A 17,705-nucleotide genomic window follows, 5' to 3' on the forward strand; every position below is an offset into this window, starting at 1 on the left:
CAGAAAGTCTGGTGGTACAAGCAGCATCCTCTACCGATGTCAAGACGGCTTATCCTACAGTCCCACAGGACAGGGACGATAAAAAATATGATGCTATGGCAAAGAAAGTCTTTTCAGCATGTAGCATGGCGTTAAAGTCTGTTAATGCTACTTGCACCCTTGCTAGGTTCAGCCATACACTTTGGGAGTGTGCTTCTACAGCGGCTGACTGCATCCCGGAGGGAGAAGAAAGGGATGCGTTCCTGAATATTATACAGGACGGTAAAGACGCTATGTGCGAATCCCTCCAGACGGGCATTGATTCGGCTGACAGTATCAGCAGAGCAATGGCGGCAAGTACATCAACCAGGCGGTTCGCTTGGTTGAGAAAGTCGGGTTTTGCCCCAGATGTGCAAGCCAGGCTCTTGAACATGCCATTTGATGGCTCTTCTTTGTTCGGGAAAAAGGCGGATGACAGTTTAGAGAAACTGCAAACTTCAAAAGCAGCAGCAAAATCCCTAGGAGCTGCAATCCGTCAGACTCCTTTTCGTCCCACAGGAACTTCTGCGAGGGGCAAGTCCTTTTGCTTCTACTCCTCATTCGGAAGAGGTAGAGGACGACCGGCTCAAAGGGGTCAAAGAAGAACTACCCGAGGTGGACAGGGTAGATATTCTAAAGCCGCAGCAACAGCAGGTGCCTCTTTACCATCGGCATCTGCATCAGCCGCCCCAAAACCACTCTGAGGACTCCCCTCACAGGACACCTGTAGGAGGCAGGTTGACTCAACATCTGACGGTATGGCAGGCTATCACGTCAGATGCTTGGGCATTGGAAACAGTCGCCCAAGGTTACTGCCTGCCTTTCCTACGTATACCTCAGAGTCATCCACCGGGGATCAGCTCTCAGAAAGCTCCAGATCCGCTCCTCTTGCAGGAAATTTTGGACCTGCTAGAGAAAGGTGCCATAGAACCGGTACCTGTAGCGGAGAGGAACAAGGGCTGGTACTCCCCTTACTTTCTCATTCCAAAGAAAGACGGAGGACTGAGACCCATCTTGGACTTGCGAGAATTGAACAAATTCCTCAGGAAAGACAAATTCAAGATGGTCACTCTTTCTCAGATCCTCCAGGCCCTTCAGTTTCAGGACTGGTTGGTATCTCTGGACCTTCAGGACGCTTATTTCCATGTGCCTATCCATCTCAAACACAGGAAATACCTGAGGTTCGCAATTGGCAACTCTCACTATCAATTTCGAGTACTGCCTTTTGGGCTGACCTCCGCCCCGAGGGTCTTCACCAAGTTAATGTCGGTAGTGGCTGCAAGTCTAAGGAGGGAAGGGATTCACGTCTACCCCTACCTGGACGATTGGCTGATCAGGGCTGTTTCTCCGGAGCAAGCTCAGATCCAGCTAAATCACGTGTGCTACTTCCTTCACAAGCTGGGCTTCTCCCTCAATTTAAAGAAGTCTCAAATGATACCATCGCAGAGACTCCAGTTCATAGGAGCGATCCTGGATACTTCCCTGGGAAAAGCCTCGCCACCAGAGGTGAGGGCTCAATATATTCTACAGATGGTTACCAAGTTCCAACATGCGCAACGTCTCCCAGCCTTAGACTTTTTGAGGTTGCTAGGCCTCATGGCATCCTGCATTTTCCTTGTGCCAGAGGCTCGCCTGAGAATGAGATCCCTCCAGTGGGCACTGAGGACTCAGTGGTCACAATTCTCAGGGAGAATGACAGATCTTCTTCAGGTTCCCGGCAGGGTGGCTCGAGACCTTCAGTGGTGGGCCTGTCAGGAGAACATTCTGAAAGGAGAACAGTTTTGGCAACCCTGGCCGGAGATAACAGTAGTCACGGATGCCTCACTCACGGGGTGGGGAGCCCACGCCAACGACTTGACCATCAGCGGTCGTTGGTCTCCATCGGAGTCCAGACTACACATCAACCTGTTAGAGCTGAGAGCCATCAAACTTGCGTTGAAGGCTTTCCTGCCAGTTGTACAAGGGAAGAACGTCCTGATAATGACGGACAACACGGTGGCCATGCATTACCTCAACAAAAGAGGAGGCGTAGGATCACTACCCCTGTGCAGAGAGGCGATGCAGCTCTGGTTTTGGGCAATCCAAGAAGGAATCTCTCTATCGGCAGTTCACCTAGCCGGAGAGAAGAACTTGACAGCGGACGCTCTGAGCAGGCAGAACACAGTCTCCCACGAGTGGGAGCTAGCTCAGGAAGTCCTTCAAGAGATCTTTGCCCTTTGGGGAACCCCTCAGGTAGATCTGTTCGCCACCAGCCTAAACAGGAAATGCGACCTGTTCTGCTCAAGGGAATTTCCTCCGAGAGGAGCTCTGGGAGACGCGTTCATAGTGGACTGGGAGTTTCCGCTTCTGTACGCGTTCCCACCGGTCCCTGTCATTCCTCAAATGATCAGGAGGTTGAGAAGATTCCGGCGAACCATGATCCTAATTGCCCCGGATTGGGCCAGGAGAACGTGGTTCCCGGACCTTCTAGACTTGTCCATCTGCCCTCCAATTCGACTTCCTCTCAGAGAGAACCTACTCTCACAGAAGGGAGGTCAGGTTCTCCATCCAGACATCAAAACCCTCAACCTTCACGCTTGGCTTCTGAACGGCTGAGGTACAAGGATTGGGACCTCCCTGATGATGTTATGGAGGTGTTGCTTTCGGCAAGGAGGCCAGCAACAAAGTCTTTATACCGCTGCCGTTGGAACAGATTTTGCAGCTGGTGTAAAGAACAGAATATCGACCCATTTTCATGTGGTACACCAATGGTTTTGTCGTTCCTACTATATTTGGCAAATTCAGGCCTTCAAGTTGGCACCATTAAGGGCTATCTCGCAGCGCTATCTATCTTTAAGCGTACTGCGGAGGAACCATCCTATTTCAAATTACCCTTGGTAATACAGCTTCTAAAGGGGTTAACCAATGTTTATCAGCCAAGACCATTCCAAGTTCCCCTATGGGATTTAAACTTAGTACTAACTTTCCTGATGGGTACACCTTTCGAACCTCTCCATTCTTGTTCGTTAAGATTCCTTACCCTTAAGACTGTTTTATTAATAGCACTTACATCTGCTAGAAGGGTGAGCGAATTACAAGCTCTTTCTTGTAAACCCCCTCATACAATCTTTCACAAAGACAAAGTTGTCCTGCAAGTGAAGCCTAATTTCCTCCCAAAGGTAGTCTCTGAATTCCATATCTCTCAGAGGATTACCCTACCATCTTTCTATCCTCCTCCTCACCCGGGGAAAGAGGAAGAGAGGTTACACAGACTAGACCCTAGGAGGGTTTTAAGTTTTTACATTAGTAGTCTAGCCAGGATAAGACAGGCAGACCAGCTGTTTGTAGGTTACGCAGGTCACAAGCTGGGGTTACCAATAACTAAACAGACCATTTCCAGATGGATCATTCTAGCCATTCTGGAATGTTATAAACTGGCAGGGAAAGAGCCCCCTCAAAACCTTAGGGCTCATTCGACCAGAGGTATTGCAGCTTCATCGGCCCTCAAAAGAGGCGTGCCGATTAAAGACATATGTGCGGCCGCTACATGGTCGTCTGTCCATACCTTTACACGTTTTTACAATCTGGATTCCTCCTCTAGTCAAGAGACTAGGTTTGGAAGGGCTGTACTGCATTCTATTCATCAATAGAAGACAGCGTGAAGTCAGTACTCCCTCCTCCGAATATAGAATACTGCTATGGGAGCCTATCTAAGATGAGGAATACGTCGGAGGACACAATCCCTTCGAAGAACAAGTTACTTCTTACCTTGTAACGTTCTTTCGACGGGATGTTCCTCCGACGTATTCCTCATCGACCCTCCCATCCATCCCTGCAGTTCTACTTCCCTTGTTGTTGCAGCTTACGCTCCTTCAGGGTGATTGGTCTAGTCCAGACAGTAATACTGTGGGCTACAAAACTGAAATGAGCAACGGACGCTGCGCGCGGCCTTTATAGGCAGGATGACGTCGAGCGTCGATACGGCGGCTGTCGAAGGTCATCGACTCGAGGGACGTCGACGCGCAGCGCCCTCTGGAGAAAAAATTTTCCGAGGCCAGCAGAGCTGGAAGGATATATCTAAGATGAGGAATACGTCGGAGGAACATCCCGTCGAAAGAACGTTACAAGGTAAGAAGTAACTTGTTCATCTCACTCAGAAATCACCCAGGATCACCCGCAAAGCTAACACCAGTCACCTCTGCCCAACTAACATCAGCACTAGCAGCACTAAGGTGCGCCACCGGACTCCCTCCCGCAAGAATACTAAACAATCCTCTTCATCTCTTAAATCAGAAATCAAAGAACCTATTAAAACTAACAACCAGCTCCTTCGCTACAAATGCGCCCTACTCAATGTTCGCTAGCTCAATGCCCATGCGTTAGAAGTCAATGATCTTATCACCAACCAAGATCTAGACATAATTGCCATCACTGAAACCTGGCTCCACGAAGCCTCCGGCCCAGCCATCACAATCGCACTTCCCAAAGGTTACTCTATCCTCAGACAGGACAGGCTAGCCAAAACAGGAGGAGGAGTAGCCCTAATATTCAAAGAGCATATCTATCAGACCTATACCCCACCAAGGAGAAGGAAAGGTAGACATCCTATCCGCCTAAATAGCCCTATCACCTAATAATACCATAAATATACATGTGGTTTACCGCCCACCAGGAACTCCGTCAGACTTCATAGGACAAGTTACACAACTTCTAGGAAACAATATCAAAAAATCTACCAAAATGCTACTCCTAGGTGACATCAATCTAGGTTTCAATGACAAAACCGCCACATCCTTCACGAAGGACCTTAGTGACCTTGGCTTCTCTCAGAAAGTCACTTCTCACACACATGCAAAAGGTCGCATCTTAGATTGGATTATAGACCACAACTGCGACACAAACATGGTTTCCAATACTGCCCTCCCATGGACAGACCACAACTGCCTATTATTCACCATCCCCATAACGCCATGCGCCAAGCCCACCACTCCAGCACCGGCCACAGTAGCCAGAAGGGCAAAAAGACTCACTGCAGAGAACATCAGTGCCTATCTCAATCTCCCATGCCTAGCACCACCATTCTCACCCGACCCTGTCATACTAGCGGAATTATTCAGAGACACTTTGACTACCGCCATCAACACAGTCGCCCTGTTAGAAAACAAAAAAGAAAAGAAATCTTTCCACTCCAAATCGGGGTTCACAGAAGAGCTCCTAAACCTGCGCAACTCCAAACGGCAGGCGCTAAAAACTTGCAGGCTAACCCTTGTGACACCACTAAAGATATCTTCCGAACCATCGCAAAAAAATACAAAGACTCCATATTCAAAGCCAAATCAGAATCCTACAACAATAGAATCTCCTCGGCAAATTCACAATTAAAAGAGCTCTTTACCATCTTTAAAGAATTAACAATACCTCCCACCTGCACTGACGAAATCGTTAAAGATGAAGCCTGGTGCTCCAGCATACAAGCTGCCATGCAAACAAAATAGACGACCTCCAGAACAAAATCTCTGACCATTGCAAAGCATTACCTAAACAGAAGCACCAGAAGCAAACCCACCACAAGCGCACAGGTAACAACCCTCCCAATTTCGCCTTCTCTGAAATATCTGAGGTAGATGTCTTGGACATCCTAAAACATCTCAAACCATCACTAAACAAGGGCGATGTCTGCCCCCCAAAAATTATCAAAGAATGCTCCTCTAATCACCGCTTTCATAAACGCCTCTTTCAAAACGGGTATAGTCCCCAACTGCCTCAAAGAGGCGTGGGTACGTCCACTCCTAAAAAAAAAAAAAAAACTACATTAGACCCCTCCCAACCTAATAATTATAGACCTATTACAACCGTCCCATTTCTTCTCAAAATATTAGATAAGGCTGCCCACAGGCAAATCCAACTGTACCTCGAAACCAACTCAATCCTTGATAAGAGACCATCAGGGTTCTGCAAAGGACACGGAACGGAAACCGCATTATTAGATCTGAAAAACCAAATCACTTCCATCCTTGGCATGGGTGGTAAGCCTGCCTTACTCCTGCTCCTAGACCTCTCAGCGGCGTTTGATCTCGTCGACCATAACGCCCTCACCAACCACCTCACGCATGCTGCGCATTTCTCCAATCGCGCAGCAACGTGGATCACGTCCTTCCTAGAAGGCAGAGCCATGAAAGTGTTCTCCAATATAGCAAACGCTGAACCCACTATCATACACTGTGGTGTTGCCCAGGGATCCTGTACTGCCAGGACGCTTTACAATCTATTTACAAAGCCACTCTTTGATAAACTGGATGCACTTGGGATCACATACACAAACTATGCTGATGATACCCAGGTGCTCCTTCCCCTCACTGGGAGCTATCTCAAAGACGCTTCTACCCTTGAACAAATTTGCTCCACAATCCAAGCCTGGATGGTCACCAATGGATTATGCCTCAACGGAGATAAAACTGAAATCCTCATTCTCGGTCAAAAATCTACGCTAGCCAAACTGGGTCCGACCTATCAAAACTTCTGCATTGACAACTGTATCATCCCAGTCCTATCTTCAGTTAAAACGCTCGGAGTCCACATTGATGCTACACTATCTATGGATAAACAAGTTAGCGCCATTGTATCGGCCTCCGCTCTGAGTACCAAACTGATCAATGCCATAAAGCCTTGTCTAACAAGAGACAATTACCTCTCCATTGCGAGAGCCACCATAGGAGCTAAATTGGATTATTGCAATTCCCTCCTAGCTGGGACATCAAAAAGAAACCTGGCCAAACCCCAAACCACTCAAAACAACTCCCTCAGAGCAGCTCTCAGTATTCCTAAAAGAGATCACATTCCTCAAGCAAGAAACAACGCTAACTGGCTACCAGTTAAAGACCGAATCTCCTTCAAGATTCTCTCCACCGCACACAAATGCATCAACCTAACCGCACCTGAGACTCTAGTCAGAACACAATCCACTAGACCCACTAGACTGGAGTACACCAACCAACTTACTGTTCCACAAATCACCAGGGCCAAGGCAGGAGGACTAGGATTCCCCTACCTGGCACCTAAACTCTGGAACACGCTACCCACAGCCCTCAGAGCTGAAACCTCTCTCCAGGCCTTCCGAAAAAAAATCTAAAAACAACACTCTTTAACTAGCTGCTACCTCACTGTATGTACCTGCGCACTGCTATGCTCTCTGCACCTATTTGCTACAAGCGCCACAATGCCATTTCATGCTGTATGTATTTTTGTGACTACTGTAACTAAGATATGAACATCTACTGTAACCAGCGCCACAATGCCCACAGGCTGCTGTGCGCTTAACAAATGTGAATAAATAAATAAATAAATAAAAACTACCCACAAGCTCATAAAAGAACTCTTGGTGGGTTTACAGCCACATCCAAACCTGGACAAATATCGAGTGAAGAGGGCCTGGATGTAAATCCAATATTTGACGATACTCCATTATCCGAATCAATATTGGAAGAATTTCGGAAAATAGCAAATGTGGTCGATGACGATGATGTGGTGATCATAGACAAACCCTCGGTGAGCGAGGAAGAAACCCATTTAGGGAATATTCCTAAAGAAGATACATGAACACCAGTGTCCTGCCAAAACTGTAAAGGAAGAAGAAGAATAAAACGGAAAAAAGGGAGCAGAAACCGGTTAAGAACACCCTTCCCACAGGCAAGAAGAGCATCAAAAAAGACAAAAAAAAATCAGAAAAATCAATGCGCAATGAATACAGGAATAAACCTGTTTCTGAAAAATGTGTCTTTGCCTGTGGAAAGTGAGGCTGCTGAGGTTACTCCCCCTGTTCTTGTCCCATCAGGACCTGTCCAGAGTGAGGACGACACACAAATAAGTCCGAGTGAGTTGTTCCTAAAGAAAATCTGGGAAAAAAGTTGGCAAATGGGGAAAGCTATGGGCCTAAATGGAAACAAGATCCAAAAAACAAGCATTGGCCTACAAACAGATGCATTGGAGCATTCCCCAAAGGCTTTTAACATGTCAAGCAGGGAAAAAGGACAAGCCAGCATTGAAAGTGAAAAGATCATTAGAAACAAGCGATTGCATAGAAACAATCGCTGGTGTGAGATCTCTCAATCCCCCAAACCTATTTCTTAAAGTGGAAAAAAAACTAGGATGCTTACCACGATACCTACAAAAATTCCCCGATAAAGCAGTGAAAAACAACTTTTTTAGACTCAGGACAATGCGAATTACCCTGTAAACAATAATTAATACACTTATTAATGGAGTGCGAGGGCACCTCGGAAGCCAGATTATTGCTATTCAGGAGATTCGTTTCCCGAGAGGAGGGCCTGATATCAGTGTTTTTTTGGGACAGAATTATAGCCGGACATGAGACCATGTTAACACAAACAACGGTCCAAGTTCTGAAAACAAGTACCATCACAATATAAAGGGAAAATACACAAAGCACAAAAGACTCTTATGTTATGGCTGGGTCCCCCTGTGGTTTTTGGCCTTTTTTTTTCTTCTTTTCTTTCTTTTCTTTTTTTCTTTCAACTTTAGTTCTTGTCCAAGTTTTTATTTTTTATTTTATATATTGTCCTGAGAGAATCTGCTGCTGCTACGTGACTGTGCATTTTGTAAAGGTTTTGTTTTTTTAAAACCAAAAAAAATAATAGTGCATGTATCACTTACAAAGCAGTCTCAAAAGGAACACCAACATAATTGGCATCTAAACTCCACACTTCTGGAGGCTCTCGCAACTCGCGTAGCAAAATTCTCAAATGGTTGAAGTCCAAGCTCTCCAGCAAAAAGAAGACTTGCAAGCAGTCCTTCTCCCGAAATAATGCCTTACCATCTGGTACTCAATCACGGTAGAGGCTCAAAATGCCCTTACCATCCTCCAGTTACCCAAAACACAAAAAATGTGGCTCTTTCAACAATACCTGCCAGAGGAATAAATAAAACTCTCTCCCTCCCTGAGTAGTACTGCGTTACTTTATAAAATGCCAAGCCAAATTCTGGCACAAGTCTGTTGTAAAACGCTCTACTGCTTGTGAGCTACTTTTTCACTATAAGCAATAAAATATATACAAATATATATCCCTCTTGTTACAGGTTATGCAAAACCTTCCTCTGGGGAATTGTGAGCCTTTGCAAAGCCTGTTGCAAATTGAATTTCCATTTGAGATTCAACCTTTAACTTTGTACCATTATGTATGACTTAGGCTTTAAATGTGCTCTAGTGGTTGCTTAATAGACTTTCATGCACATTTCCAAACAGTCATCCTAAAGGATTGTTTGTTTGGCACCAGTTTTCTTGGGGACTCGAAAGCAGGTAGAGGTATCATGACCACGATCTCTTCTAGACAATCTTGTTTTGAGCTCACTCCCTGTTTAGTGTGTGTTTATATAAAGGGTGAACAGTTGCACGCTTGGGAGATCTACTCACGTGATGGTGTAGTGACAGGTTATCTTTGATTAGGCAGTTTCAAGCATGTTTTGTGCAATTTTGTTTTTACTAGTTTTAAGTGAGTGCAGCTGTAAACCTTAGCTTTGTCCTGTTTTCACAGGTTTGTCCAAAAATTATATTTCGAATGGATTCTTTCCTCCAACGGATTCCTTATCTATGAAGGGGAGGTGTGGCGAACCAGAAGGAAGAGTCAGACTAAGAAGTGCCATGTTCAAGGGTTTTTATTAAAAATAAAAGCCTATCAAGCCCCATCATTATGAGGGAAGTTCCCTCCCCAACAAAATTAAAAGTAAGGGTGCTCATAAAAGTCCAAAGAGTTAGTCCGTAGTCCAGATCCTAACAGCATCTACCACTTAGGAAAACTTAACAAAAAGGAGAAAGCCAGAGCAATAGCGTCTGTCCTTGGCTTCTGGCTAGTGTGACGATTCACTGGATCTCTCCACTTCTCCCGACAGGAGACCCCTTCCCTGTGAGGCAAAGGAGGTGAGCCTGCTATGTAACAGTCCCCCTAGGGGTGGCGGTCTGCAGGACCTCACAGGGAGAGACTCCCCTCTTCGGGACAAGAACTCCTGTTCCGTCCAGGAACTCCCTATTACCTCTCCCGAGAAGGTAACTGTAACATCAAGGAATCAAAACATTCCCTCCAAACCAGTTATTATTTGCTACTGTAATATTATCAGTAATCAACCTTAACCAACCACTCATACTGTGAAGAAGAATCGGAGAACCATGAAGAGTAATCAGTGGTTGGCAGCTAACAACACTGAGACGAAGAAGATGGGGTGAAACATGACAAATGCACCATGAAGAGACGAAGGATTGTATGCCTACACTGGGGAAGGGAGGGCCCAACCAGTTATAAAAATCAAGGAAGGACCAATATAAAGAGATCTCGTCTCTGGAGCCCGGGGGATTTGAGTCTGGGCTGAGGAAGCCATCAGCGTACCTAAAGCTGCCTGCCGTGGTGTGGGCGGGCTAAATCGAGTGAAGAGAGAAGTGTTTGGGAAGCACAAACCCAAACAAAGCATCTGTGGAAGTCTTGATGGTGCTGTGGCATGATCCAGACCGGGTGGACCGAGCGGAGCTGTGCGAGGCAGAAGGAAGAAGTCCATGCAGGTTATGTCAGACTGGCAAACCTGACACCTATCCTGTATAACAGAAGCACGAGGAAGGGAGGAAGACCCTGTTGGGAAAGTGGCATCAAGGGAAGAACAATGAAGATTGCGAAGGACAAATCCTACTCGTCCCAGTAACAGTGGATGTTGGAAGAGTAACAGAGATTACCAGTGGACCAATAACACTTACCACAGCACAACTGTATGGTGTGAAGTTAACAGAGATAATAAAGGGACCACTCATACTCCTCCCAGTGAACGGTGTAAAGATAAGCAAGGCTACCAAGTGAGTGAACAAACTCATCCCAGTGCCAGTAATTGTTGAGAAGAGAAAGTAAGCTATAAAGATGAGTGTTGCAAAGTATTAAATACACCAAACATAGAGAGCGAGGCGGGTGCCAGGGATCAATTGTCCACAGAGACTTGAAGAATTGTATGTGAAACTAAACCCACAGTATGGGAGAGGATCCCAAATAATGTATAACTTAACAAGGAACAGAGACATTTATTGATTTGGGGAATAGCCAAGACCAGGATCAGTGGCTACTAAGGCTTGGACTTGAAAAAGGAACTGTGCCAGTAGAAGGAAACTCCCAGAGGGATAGGAGCCCCTTTAAAGAATTAAATGAACTTGTTCAAAGGATCACCAAGAAAGACTTGCTGAGACTATAAGAGCCTGTCCAGGAGAAGGGCGTCGTTCTCATGGATCCCTTTTTTTTATTGAGCCTTTTTTGAATATTGGTAGGGACAGACTATGGTAGTTTGGGGCAGAGGACATTTTATTACTTTGGAAAAATCACTGACAACAAGCACCCTAAATAGATTTGCATTGGGTAGGGCAAACACCATACTATTAGCGACAGGCCTTGTTCTTTATAATTTAAATACAATTGATTGCCAAAATGGCACCACTGACTGTCTCCTTCTGACCTACCACACTGGCCGAACACTTGGACCCATTTTCCAAGAAGTTTTTTTTTTTAATATTCAACATTTTTATTCAAAAGGTTAACAAAAAGCGACATCCCAATTTTTACTATTCTGGAGCTGGACTCAGTCCGACCACACTGCGCATGAGTAAAAGACACATATTTTCATAACAAAAATACATGGGTATTCAAGAACCCACTGAGACTCCTCCACCAAAGCAGTGTCTGTTCAATCGTTGTAACAGAACACAAAACTGACCCAGTCCGGGTGTCAAAGGTGATAACAAACATAGGTCTAAAACTCTTCTGAATAATTACTTTTTTAAATGTTCTCCCTCTCACCCCCATGCACCTCGCTCCCTCCGACCCACGCCACAAGGAAGCCTTCAACAAAAAATAAAGATACTTTTATGTCAGATGAATTGAAGAACTAAAACCACTTCACCCTGACCACGGAAGCCGAATGGAAGTCCACCCTGGTTGTAGTAACAGGTTACCACGTGGCAGCCAGCGGGAGGAAGAGGGTTAGGGAGAAGTTGTGGACGGGTAGGGGAAGTTAGCAACACCGGATAGAGGGTTAGGAAAACATAAATGGATGGGGAAGGAGGAGTATGGGAAAACGCATAGTATTTGCAACCAAGTAATGTGCATTAAACATAAGAACCTTCAATAGTAGAATAGGAAGCTAGCACCTGGATCTAGCGCCCAAAAACAGACGGCCCTTCCTTACTCATGAGCCTCTATTCTGAAAGCCTGTCCTGTCAAATATGCTCATACATTCCTTACACCAAGAGTAGCAGATTGTCGCCAGACAATAGCACAAACATAACCACATGTAATGGGCTTATTGAACCCTGACGTCAGCAACACAAATACATATGCCACTGGAAACAACATGGAAGCATGAAATGAGTTTTGCAGTAGTTAGGAAATGCACAATCAATTGTTCTATAGTCTCTGAAGCATTCTTTGTTGGGGCACAGGCATTAGTTTCGATGTGAAGAACATTGTTTGGCCCCTGCACCGTTCTGCATCAAAACAGCTGTCACAATATGCAGATTGCCAACTATTACTTATATTTGGCCTGAGGGACTGGCCGTGCTACCATCAGACGGACTTGGTAGGGTGTTGGTAAATCATGCCGCTGACTTGCCAGCCTCCCGGGAATATTATAGGAGCGTGGGACACAGCAACTCAACACTGCGTGTGAGGCGTGACCGGCAGCAGCCAACCACAGAACTTGCACAGCGAGACTGCAGAGGAAGGCAAGTCTCTCCGACCCACAACCACTCTCCAATCTCCAGCAAGCAGCACAAGTTGGGGTGGAACTTAAGAAGCCGACCCGGCAGTCTCTCCCTTGTGTGCCCTGTCACATGGCTGCTGCAGGCCTTGATGGGAAATGTAGATTTTCCTGTAGAAGGCCACTCCTACTTTCTGACAACGCCACAGCTTGTTGGCCCGGATATTGTGGCTCCTGCCACAGCACACCAACCCCATGCCCAGTCCTTACAATGTATCAATGATTCAAACAGACATACTTCACTTAACACATGAAAACATACATCAACGTTCTGGTTGCTATAGACACCAAATCATCTCCGGACCCGCACAAAAAAGAAAGACGGAGGAAAGACTTGTTTACCACTCAACATTAAACAAATATACATCATGTTTGTCAATGGGGGAGGTGAATCCCGGAGAGTCACTGGGATCTGACATTTCCTTCTGCATATAATATGTCAAGTAGGGCAGCCATTCCAATTCTACATCCTTGGGTAACTCTGACAAGGCTGCCATCAGGCTCGCTACATCATACATTTCATATAACTTACTCAACCATTCTCTGAGTGGGAGGACGGGGACGTTTCAGTATAAGGTTACCACAACTCTAGCCGGCAGCAATAAATTGGCCGTTAGGTGGGGCACTTTCATATAAAATTTGCTGTCATCATACAATCCAGTCCTCATACAATCCAAAAAGAAATAGGAGTACTAAAGGCCTCTCCACGCCATCCACAGCTTTCACCCAAGCCAAAACCTCTTTCCAAAAGGTCTGGTTTACTGGACAATCCCACCAGACATGCCAATCGCACCACACCCCTTCCAACAAAGCGGACTAGAGTTTGGGAACATCTTCGACAGTCTATCACACGAGTATTGCCCTTGCTACAGTAACAGGCACCCATGCATCTTATATTGCATGGCCATAGCGGTTGACCATGATTGTCTACACATCAATAGTCGGGGATCCATATCCTCCGGAAAAGAAATATCTTGAGCCAAGGGTGGCACGCTGTCTGTTTTCCCATGTCTCTGGCTTCCAGCAGGGCAGAAAAACACTTTGAAATCAAACCCTTCAAACCTGCATGGGAGTCTAATACTGCATGGGAAGATAGCCCTTACCTGCAAATACATAAAGTTGGAGATTAGTCCCTCCCCCAACTTCTCATCAAGCTCAGGCTTCATAAGAAAAGAACTGTCCTTCCATAATTGGCCTGCACTTATGAGATCCCTCTCATAAAAAGACTGAAAGCTGAGAGGTTCATGGATCTTATCCGTCGGGGGGGGGAGCCTAAAGACAACTCGTGTGGGGTGGGGGCAAGTCGTAACATTCTGAGACATTTGCTGTTTCCTCTACAACCCCCATAAGGTTGCCAATACAGGGTTCACCCTAAGTCTCTTTGGGAGACAAGTAACATGAGCCCATAACCATTGCCCCACAGTTACCAGGGACATCGTCATTTTCAAGCCAGACCCATTGTTTGTCGTTACTGCATCAGAGATGATCCAACAAGACTCTTACGTGCACCTCCCTATAAAATTCCTACAAATCTAACAGATCTACCCCGCCCTTCTCTTTTGGTTGTATCAATGTGGTGTAGGTTACACGTGGCTTTGCCTCCTTCCACAGAAATCGCAACAGTCTGTTTAGCCTCCTTAAAAAAGATTGTGGCAATTCAATCGACAATGCTTGAAATAGACGAGGGAGGATATTCCTTTTCACTGCGGTGAGATGACCCGACCACGAAGGGATCAGATTCGACCATCTTGCCAAGTCAGATTTAATAACAGCCCACAAAGGGTCACTATTAGCGTTATGCAATTTCGACAGGCCCTTATGGAGAACAACCCCAAGATAGCGCAATCCCTCTATTTGCACATGGAGCCCATTCCTCATGATAAGTCTATTTAGGCCAGGAGACTGGTCCGTCAAAGGCATAACCTCCGACTTCCTGTAATTCAACTTAAGACCTGAACAGATACCAAATTTATTTAATATTTCAATCACTGTCGGCAGAGAAGTACCTGGATTTGTAAGGACATAGTCCGCAAAGAGAGACAGCTTGTATTCTTTCCCCCTCCTCTCTAATCCGGGACTACTCATGTGCCTATGAATACAATCTGCCAGTGTCCCCATGGTTAAAGCAAAAAGTAATGGGGAGAGAACCATGACGTGTCCTCCTCTGCAACAGAAAATACAACCATTCACGGCCAAGACCCATACCAGCCACCGAGACTGGAAACCCATTCTGCCCAAAACCACCCAGAGAAAAGGCCACTCAACTCTCTCAAAGGCCTTCTCTGCGAGAAGGGAGACCAGGATTTGATCAACATCAGAGGGGCCGGTGAGAAAAATGTTTTAAAAGTTCTGTTTCTTTTATCAAAGTTCATCAATTGCTTGCAGTACTGTTTTCCGCCTCTCAGCAGGTTCTGTATGGCAAGTTTGAAGTCTTACATAGATTCCATACATTTCTTTTTTTCTTAGGAAACCAGGCTTCAACTCAGTTTCACAATTTCTCCCTTGGTGCTTGACTGTGTCCTTGCCTTGTTTTTAAACACTGGAATCCAGGTTCTCTTCCATCGTCGTTTTATGTACGTTGTCCCAAACAAAAGGAGTGTTTCATTCCTCTTTCACTGTGGCGTTCAAGTGGGATCCAGATTTACCTGAAGCCAAAGAGATTGGAGAATGTTACTGTTTGGTAGATTCAAAACAGATGTAACAGCAGTCTTTTCAACTCCCATGTAGGTAGACTATATACTTTGAACCGGGAAGAGGAGTGGCTCCCATTGAGGTCCCAGTTGCCCAAACCCCTAGGGAGGATCATGCTGAGCGGGCTCACCTCCCTAGCCTCAAAGGGGGTGGTTCCCCTCTGGACAGAAGGGGCGAATAGTTCCGATTCATCAGAGGGCATTCATGTCTTTACCTACCTGGATGACTGGCTAGTTTGAGATAGCTCCCCGGATCTATGGTTAGAGCACCTACTTCACACATGCACTCTATTCCACAGCTTGGGCTTTGCACTGAACTTCAAAAAGTCTTAGTTTTTGCTGTTCCAGTTCCTTCGGATTTATTGGTGCAGTCTTGGACACTCGCCTGTGCAGAGCCTTCCGGGCGAGGATCGAGTGGCAAACATCTTTTGGATGGTGAATGTCATCCAATACCAGGGACAAGCCCCGGCCTCTGGCCTCTGGGCTTCATGGCCTCCTGCTTCCTAGTGGTACCAGAGACCTGGCTGCACATTTGATCGCTTCAGTGGCTTCTCCGTTGCCAATGGTTGCAGTTTTAGGGCCACATGTTGGTCCCTTTGCAGGTCTCGTATAGGTGGCTCAGGATCTTGCAGGCTGGCCTGACCGCTTTCATCCCCTGTGTGAAATGCAAGACTGTGCTGATCCTGACTGACCACACAGTGTCCATGCTTTAACTCAACAAGCAAGGTGGTGTATGGTCCTTGCCTCTGTGCAGAGAAGCAATTCAACGTGATTCTGGGCTCTGGAGAACGGTGTCTCTCTGATGGCGGATCAACTGGCCTGACGAGAGAATGTCACAGAAGATGCCTTGAGCAGACAGACTATGGCCTCCCATGAGTGGGAGCTGTTAGGAAGTTCTGGAGGAGATGACCTCCTTTTGAGGAACTCCACAAGTGGCCCTTATCGCTTCTTGTGTCAACTGGAAGTGCAAATGGTTATGCTACAGGGAATTTTCTTGTCCGGGAGCTCTGTGGCACCTGTTGACTGTCGAGTAGATGTTGGACATTTTGTATGTGTTCCCGCCGATCCCTGCCATTCTGCTGATTCTCAGTAGAGTCTGCCTGTTCGGAACCATGATGATCATGATCGCTCCGGACTGGGCACGGAGAGTGTGGTATCTGGAGTTGCTGGACATGTCTGTCTGCCCTCCCTGGTGCCCTTCAAGGAGAGTCGCCCTGCTTTCCCATTTGGATGGGCGGGTCCTCCACCCGAACCTCAGCGGCCTGGACCTTTCTGCTTAGCTACTGAGAGGCTGAGCTAAATGGAGTGGGACTTGGATAGTTTATCGTGTCCTTTATCCCCTGTGCTGGATTTTCTGCTACCTTTGGCCGAAGTGAGGCTGCAGATTGGCATTGTAAAGGGTTACCTTGCTACGATTTCTGTGTTCAAGAGGTCCTGGGAACAGGGCTAGTTTTTCCGTCCCCACTGTTATGCAGTTCTTGCAGGGTTTGTTTAACCTGTTTCCTCCCCGCTAGTTTGTGGTTCTGCATGGGATTTGAATTTAGTTTTACAATGTCTTATGGGTGCTTCATTTGAGCCCCTTCATTCCTGTTCTATTAGATTGCTCACCCTTCAGGTGATTTTCCTGGTTTCCATCACTTCCACGATACTGGTGATTGAGGTCCAAGCATTGTCTGTTTTACCTCCCTATTTGTCGTTTTCCAAAGAGAAGGTGACGTTGAGAGCGAGACCCTCCTTTCTGCCAAAGGTGGGCTCGGATTTCCATCTCTCTGAGAAGATCCATCTTCCTATGTTTTTTCCTCCAGCTCAACCTTGCAAGGCAGACTGACAATTTCATCGGCTGGACCCAGAGCAGGCACTCAAGTTCTACACCTCTCATACTAGAGACTAGGAAAGATGATCAGCTTTTCATTGGTTATGCTGGTGCTCGTGCTGGCAGGGCTGTGACCAAACATACCCTGTCCAGGTGGATCGTTCTCTGCATCTCGTAATGCTACTTGCTGGCAAGGATGTGCTCGAGGGTTCCAGAGCTCATTCTACCAGAGGATTGGCTGCCACTTCTGCCCTGCAGAGGGGAGTCCCAGTCCGGGATATTTGCTAGGCGACAAAGTGGGCACCCTTAAACACATTTGCTGAACATTGCTGCTTTGATTTCATTGGGGGCCAGGATAGCAGTTTTGGTAGGGAAGTCCTGGTTTAGGAGGTGTTCTTCCTTCCTTCCTTCCT

The 17,705-nt window shown here is 46.3% G+C and overlaps 1 protein-coding gene across 4 annotated transcripts in view; it reads left to right on the forward strand.

The window, feature by feature from the left end:
• ATAD2B (ATPase family AAA domain containing 2B) overlaps positions 1–17,705 on the forward strand; it is a 3,113,054-nt gene that overhangs the window by 1,412,947 nt on the left and 1,682,402 nt on the right. The gene's annotated exons all lie outside the window — the stretch shown is intronic.

This window comes from Ambystoma mexicanum, chromosome 4p, assembly GCF_040938575.1.
Source record: "Ambystoma mexicanum isolate Mex_15411 chromosome 4p, UKY_AmexF1_1, whole genome shotgun sequence".
Lineage (NCBI taxonomy): Eukaryota > Metazoa > Chordata > Amphibia > Caudata > Ambystomatidae > Ambystoma > Ambystoma mexicanum.